Here is a 6,934-nt window from a genome sequence, read left to right on the forward strand (position 1 = left end):
ATATATATATATATATATATGGTTACATGTACAACCTTATATATACATATATATAAATAATTGTAAGTTACAAATTGTATGGTTTATTTCATGAAATTTAGATTATTAAAAATTAAGTCTCAGACCGGCACCATAAATCCATACAGCTGAATCTGTCAAAATGCCAAAATGCAAACCTTTGGCACAGGGCATTTTCAGTGGATACAGAAAACTGATTTGTAATGACATGAATAAAGGTCCAAGGACGGAACCAAACTTTGGATGCTGCAATTACATTAAATGCGTCTTAACCACTAAGTAGCTGCACACCCCTACGTCAGTGTTATTTTAGTTCAGTTTAGGAGGAAAGAGGCCGCACTGTGTAGCTCAGCCATAGCTTGGAAAGTAATGTAAATGAACTGTTCTTATATAGCGCTTTCCAGGCGCAGCATCGGGAACAACTCAGGGTTCAGTGTCTTGCCCAAGGACACTTTGACTATAGGACCAGGGATTGAACCACCAACCTTCCGACTGGCAGGTGACCGCTCTACCATTGAGCAACAGCCGCCGAATAAAGCTGTGATTCTACTGTAGCTGGCACGTCAGCTCAATGCCAGATCCCATTGTGTGGGTGTTCTATACCTTTAACAGCTGAACAAGCTGTTTATCATCGCCTTCTAAAACAACATCTATTAGTGTGGTCTGATCCAGTGCCTTACTGTTACTTGGCCCATATTAAAAGATTTTTCAAATCTTAACAGATGTTGAAAATGTGAAAGACCCCACACATAACAACATGCAATGAAAGATTTAACAGTTTTGTTCCTATAGTGTGTGGGGTGAGCAACGATTTGGCCAGAAGAGCAAAGCACATCACAGATTCCATTAACAAGCACCAAGGGTCCTGAATTTCAAAACTGAAAATCTCTCCCCAATGAAACTTTTATTTTTTTAAAGATTTTTTTTTTTTTTTTTCCCTTTACTAGTGACAGTGGATAGACAGGAAATGGGGAGGACCTGCAGCAAAGGGCCACATCAAAGGCCCACAGTTCAGGTTCAAACCCAGGCCGCTGCAAGACGTAGCCAACATGGGGCAAACACTCTTACTGGGTGAGCTAGAGGCCACCCCCCGGCCAGTGTAACTTTAGAGTTTACAAACATGATGACAACTAGCCTCCGGGATGGGCTTCTGCAAGAGATCGCTGCATCTCCCCTCATAAAACCATTGAACATTTCATATTTGCGATTGGAAATTTCTGTGGACAGGATGGACTTCCGAGCAGATTGGGGATGTAAAAAACACTCAACATACCTCACACAACAAGAAACTCTGGCAAGAAAATCTGTAAATGCATTAAAAAAATGTTTTTTTTTTTTTACCATTATCAGGAGGGGGAATCAAGCCCTAACTCAGCTTGATTCTAACAAGGTGTGTACCCGACACTAGAAAACTGTTAAAAAGGACAAATGCCCATGTACTATTTCTCAAGGTTTTGTTCAGTTTAGGAAACCATAACCAAAGTTAACCACTTTAGAAATAGTTACTAGCTCAATATCACAGTGGCTGTCTTGTTTTCATGTCATGGCACGTGACCTCTTGCAATCCCAAGGGCCCAGCTGCCACTAGACCTGGAGAAAAATGATTGAGCAGATTCAGAAACGAGTGTGCGCATGCTCAGGATGCAAGATGTTTGTTGGCTTGCATACAGAATAGCGCTCACTTTTCAACTCTAAAACATACTTCCATGGTCAGCACACTCTACCCATGTGTGTGCATGTTTATGTTGAGAGGGTGGGGGTGTCATTGATCCAAAAGACGAAGGAAAAAGACTAGAAGCAAATGTTAATAGGCCTTACCAGATTTATGGGGGTCTTTTCAAACCTACAAGTCCCATAGGTCAAAGGGATGATATTTGATGACAGAAAACTGGGAGACCTTCTTTTGGAAGAAAACTGCTTAAAAGGTTTCATGTCAACAACAATAAATGTATATCCATCTGAATTTGACAGACCCAAAATCTTAAACCTAAAAAATATTTTTGATCTGAAGTGGCTGTGACCACGGATCAATTGCTTTCCTTGTGAATGTTATGACACCAAAAGAACTTGTGTTTGAAATGATCACAATATATATATCTTAACATGCTCCAAAAGAAAATGTCAAACGTGTATACAGTAACACCTAATCTAATACGGAAATGATGAGATGACAATAAATGAACCAAGCTGTAAAAACACAGCACGGAGCCACACTATTGCACAGGTTGACATGTCCAATCTTTACAATGAACATGGCAGTTTGTAGTTTACTTGAGTAAATCTCACATACAGGTACATGCTGGAATGCTCAATAAAACACATTTTTATTAATCCATGACACAAAAAAGTCCCTGACAAATGCAATATTTAATCCTGTTTGAGTAACGTTTCAGGAAATTATTTGGGCTTTTAAAAAAGTGAAACTATATATCGTACTTCTTTGACCTGCTTTTAAAGAAGTCCATATTCAGTAGGAGCTATTGGGTTGAGTGCCACACATCTGAAGATATTAAATATAATATGGTTCCTTCAATTTATGCAAAAAAACCTACTATGTGTTGTATGTGTGTATGATGGAAGGAGGGGGGCAGTCGTAGGCAGTGCCTCACGGTAGAGGCTCCTCCCGGTGCATCCGGTACCTTTATCCTGACCTCGACAGGGAAGAAAGGAGGTTACCCGGGTGGTTTGGAATCTTTAATGATTCTCCTAGCCTTTTTCTTGCACACCTTATGTAAATACCCACAGGCAGGACGCTTGTCAAGACATTCTCATTGATAAAAGGTATTTGAGAGAACACCTGGAATTTCCTTAGAGGTAAAGTAGAACAGTCTCTGCCAGTAGGTATGGGTGTGAGATTGTGTAGATAAAGGTTAGAAGGTGGCCAGATGCTGGAAAGAACTACTCCTATGCCTTCTCAAAGAATCGGGGTCTAAATAAAATTAAATGCAAGGAAGAGACAACCTGATAACCCCTGGCCATTGCCATTCAACATCCAGATGCGGTGGCTAATGAACGGTCAACAAATCCTGCAGATTTGTATGCTATTTAATGATGTGATCAATAGAAAATCCAGCCTTTTGTGACCACAATAACATGGACCCCTGTGGTCTTTTGACTTTATTTTTAGTCACCCTTGGAATTTACAGCATGTCATCCACCTGGAAATTTATAGCTCAATTACTCTTCCCCTTATCTTTATGTAAGCGACTTTAAAATGGCAAATGAAAGCTCTCCATCAAAGTTTTGTTTATAGACCTTAAACTGGTCATCCATTATGGTTTCAGTTGGGTGTTAATGTAATTGTTCTCCTTTTCCACAAAAATACAATTACCTATAACCAAGACAAGACTTCATACCAACAACAAAAACAAGAAAACTATTTGGCAAGGCCATGGATATACTACAGTAAGTGCTTGCTAACTGGGCTTGTGGTTGTCCAAAAAGATGTATCAACCCAAAAAAACTTTCAGTTGAGCCTCATAACTAAACCTAACTAGGCAGCCCCAGTGATATACTTTACTATAGTAGATACAGTGAAATCATGTTATTAAATGATTGTAGTCCATTAAGTCCAACAGCCTAAACACCATTGAAGTTTACTGTCTTAGAAAACTAAGAAAACCAGCACATAACTACATTTAAGAAGCTTTTTGGCTAAGAGTTTTTGCATTTCCGCTTGATCAATCAATCATCAAATATAATACATATATTTTGTAAAAGCAAAAGAAAACACAAGCTTTCATAGCTGGTTACATGGTCAGAAATGGATGTAGTTTTTACAATGTAATAACGATGCAATTACAATGCAATGGTTTCTAAAAATGTAAAAGCTGGGGGAAGGTAATGATCCTTGTTGAAAAAAGGCAGATGTTGCAGCTGTAAAAGTAATGGGTCTAACTGAGGAAAAATAATTTCTTTCTGACTAAACTTGTCTTGTTTTGTTTTTCTTGTTCCATTTTTTGTTTTAAAGCTGTTGGTCTTGAACTTGTGCTGGAGACCATCATTTGACACAATGCCAGGTGTCATATCGCATGGCAAGCTACAAAACAACAAAACAAATATTTGCCTTAAAAGAAGAGGTAACTGTGTACAGAAATGAACAACATGCAAAGGATGTATTACATCACCGATACATTTCTCCCTCAAGGGTATGAGGCTATGGTTTTTACCTTTGATTTGTTACAAATTGAGTTTCCTTCACAGAAATACACAGAAATAATAACCAAACATTAGAGAAAACAAGCAGCCAATGGTTACAGGGCCAAATTAACAATTTCATGTGCCCTGGGCAACAAGACTCAAGGACCCCACTGGCTTAACGCCACTGGCTCTAGTGGCGTTAGTTCTGCACCAAGGCTGAATTTTAGGAAAGAGAGACTTCAGATACAGTATTAGGGGACCACTAAGGTTTATGTAAAAGCATCCAAAGAGCACCATGTCATGGGACCTTTAACTTAAAACCGGAGATTAATTCTAAAATGCTAAAGTGTGAAATTACCGCCAGCCAAGAATCAGGCAATTGGTGTGTATGGAGAAAAAAGTAAACCACTGGCTACACTGTTGCATGTAGCTCAAAGTCAAGACCATGTTTATTGTGTCACAATCAAATATATCAACATTTTATGTTGATGCAATACTATATATTCTTATTCATTTATATTTACAAATGGACCTTACAACTTGCCTCTTCATCTTCCTCCACCTTATCATTCCCTACTTCTGTCCGTCTCTCTGAACCTGCAGCCTCCTCTTCATCCCACAGTCAATTCTTCCTTTCCTTCTTCTCTTTTACCTTTTTCTGCCTCTTTCTCTGTGGTTTTCTCCTGCTCTGACCCGCCTGGTCTCTCCAGTTTACTGTCTTCTTCTTCATTTACCTCCTTCTCTTCCTCTGATGTGGCTCGGGAAAGGGAAGTTTGGGGTTCCCTGCTGGAGCTGCTGCCCCCGCAACCCAATACCGGATAAGCGGATGAAGATAGATGGATGGATGGATGGATGGATGGATGGATGGATGGATGGATCTTCCTCTTTGTAGACAGAAATAGTATTTTGGGTGGGCCAGTGCAAAAGTGAGTGGGCCATTTTCAAAAAGATATAGAAGTAACAATTTTACCTTCCAACATACTGCATTACAACGACAATGGCAGTATTGTCTACAACATGCTCAACCAACAAAGTTCTAAAAGGTTTGTACACAACAATATAGACAAAACCTGTTGATTTTAACCTATTTAGAGTACAATATATTTGCACTGGCAGAACCAGCATAATTGGCTCTGCAAAGCACAGTTATAAAATTAACCATTTTATGGCACAAAGTGGCAACTAAACATGAACCCAATCAGCAGAGAAGGTATTCACATCCTGCAGGACATAGACTAGCCCACATCAGACAGCAATCACACATGTAACATATCCTTTGTACATTCATAACAGTATTGTTGCTCCAGGACTATGGCCAGAACATGAGCAGCAAATGCGCTAGCAGCAGTAAAAGAAAACCAATGAATGAAAACTTCCAGCCAAGCATTGTTTGAATTATGAAAGATATAATGAAAAGTGTACAGCAAGGCGCCAATTCTTAGACAGTGTCCATGGCAGTGACAGGAGCAAAGACAACTAGAAACTACGTCACTCACAGATCACTCATCTTCTCACTTAATGTGGGCAAAACACAAACGCGTTTCAGCTTGAAGCCATTATCAGTGTTCAGGATTTCTTACTAAATAGGAAGGTTACTAGGTTACTTAAATAATAATGCAAGAAGCACAAAACCCGTTTGACTTAAAGTTGCCTCTGTGAGGGCCTCCTCTGTCGATGACGAGCTGTCAGCTCCGCTGGGGGAATGTCTGCACATGCTGCCGAAAAGCTCGTCCTTATTTACACTGTATTCCATCCAAGAAAAGTGTCCATACCACTTTAAAGAGAAGCCACTGACGTTGCTTTAACAGTACATTGCCTAACACATCCACGGTACACTGTCTATAAAGCCAGCTAGCTAATGTTAGCTGCTAAAGGCAGCCCCAAGAGACGGCCTGTTGTTGCCATAGCAACCAACTGCGGTCCGAAGGCGTCCTAATTGTTTGACCCTTATTCTATGGTTTAAAGACTTTCATTTTAACATTAAAAACACATACTATTTTTTACATTTGAATAATTTTGATAACAAAACATATTTTGATCAAACTTTACTGAATGGACGGGCCAGCGAGTAAAGTGGACGGGCCAATGCCGCCCTGGCCCATTACTGACTATGCGCCTGCTGTGTAGTGTGTTGTAACGCAACGCCACCGAAATGGCGACCCTCTAAACTTTATGAATTAAAACATGCCGGTTTGTAATATTTTGTATTATGCTGTTCTTGTCTTTACTAAAATCCAAACTAATCAAAGGGCAGAATGCTCTTACAAATCACGAGGGAGCGATTTGACTTTTGGCTAATGTAATAGACACGCTGTTGTTGATGCTGGCTCGCCTTTAGCATACATTACAAATTTAACTTCAAATTAAACGTGTGTTTAAACTTCACCTGGGGAAACTGGCTTCACTTTCAGAGGCTTGGGGGGCTCTGCAGAAAGCTACAGACACTATATTTGACGTGATTTATCATAATATATTGATTAAACTGGTTGCGTATAATTAGGAAAGTGAGGACTGTGTTTATATTGTGATCTAACATAATATTAAACGGAGCCAAGGGCCCCTTGGATGCCCTGTGCCAACTGACCAGTTGCCCTAATGGTTAATCACAGTGGTCGGTCAACACATGTGTCTTGTTTCATTCTACCCGCTGGAAGGCAAAGACATGATTAATTTTACAAAACATTTTGAAAACCACCACACACCCAGACACTGTTGTGTCTTCTTGCATATCCTTTGTGTGAGAAGTGAGACTACAGCGGAGATGATTTCATCACTG

General features: G+C 39.7%; 1 protein-coding gene across 1 annotated transcript in view; it reads right to left on the reverse strand.

Moving 5' to 3' along the window:
* si:dkey-106n21.1 (solute carrier family 23 member 2) overlaps window positions 1-6,934 on the reverse strand; it is a 58,453-nt gene that overhangs the window by 35,174 nt on the left and 16,345 nt on the right. The gene's annotated exons all lie outside the window — the stretch shown is intronic.

The sequence above is a fragment of the Etheostoma spectabile genome, chromosome 8, assembly GCF_008692095.1.
Source record: "Etheostoma spectabile isolate EspeVRDwgs_2016 chromosome 8, UIUC_Espe_1.0, whole genome shotgun sequence".
In the NCBI taxonomy this organism is placed as follows: domain Eukaryota; kingdom Metazoa; phylum Chordata; class Actinopteri; order Perciformes; family Percidae; genus Etheostoma; species Etheostoma spectabile.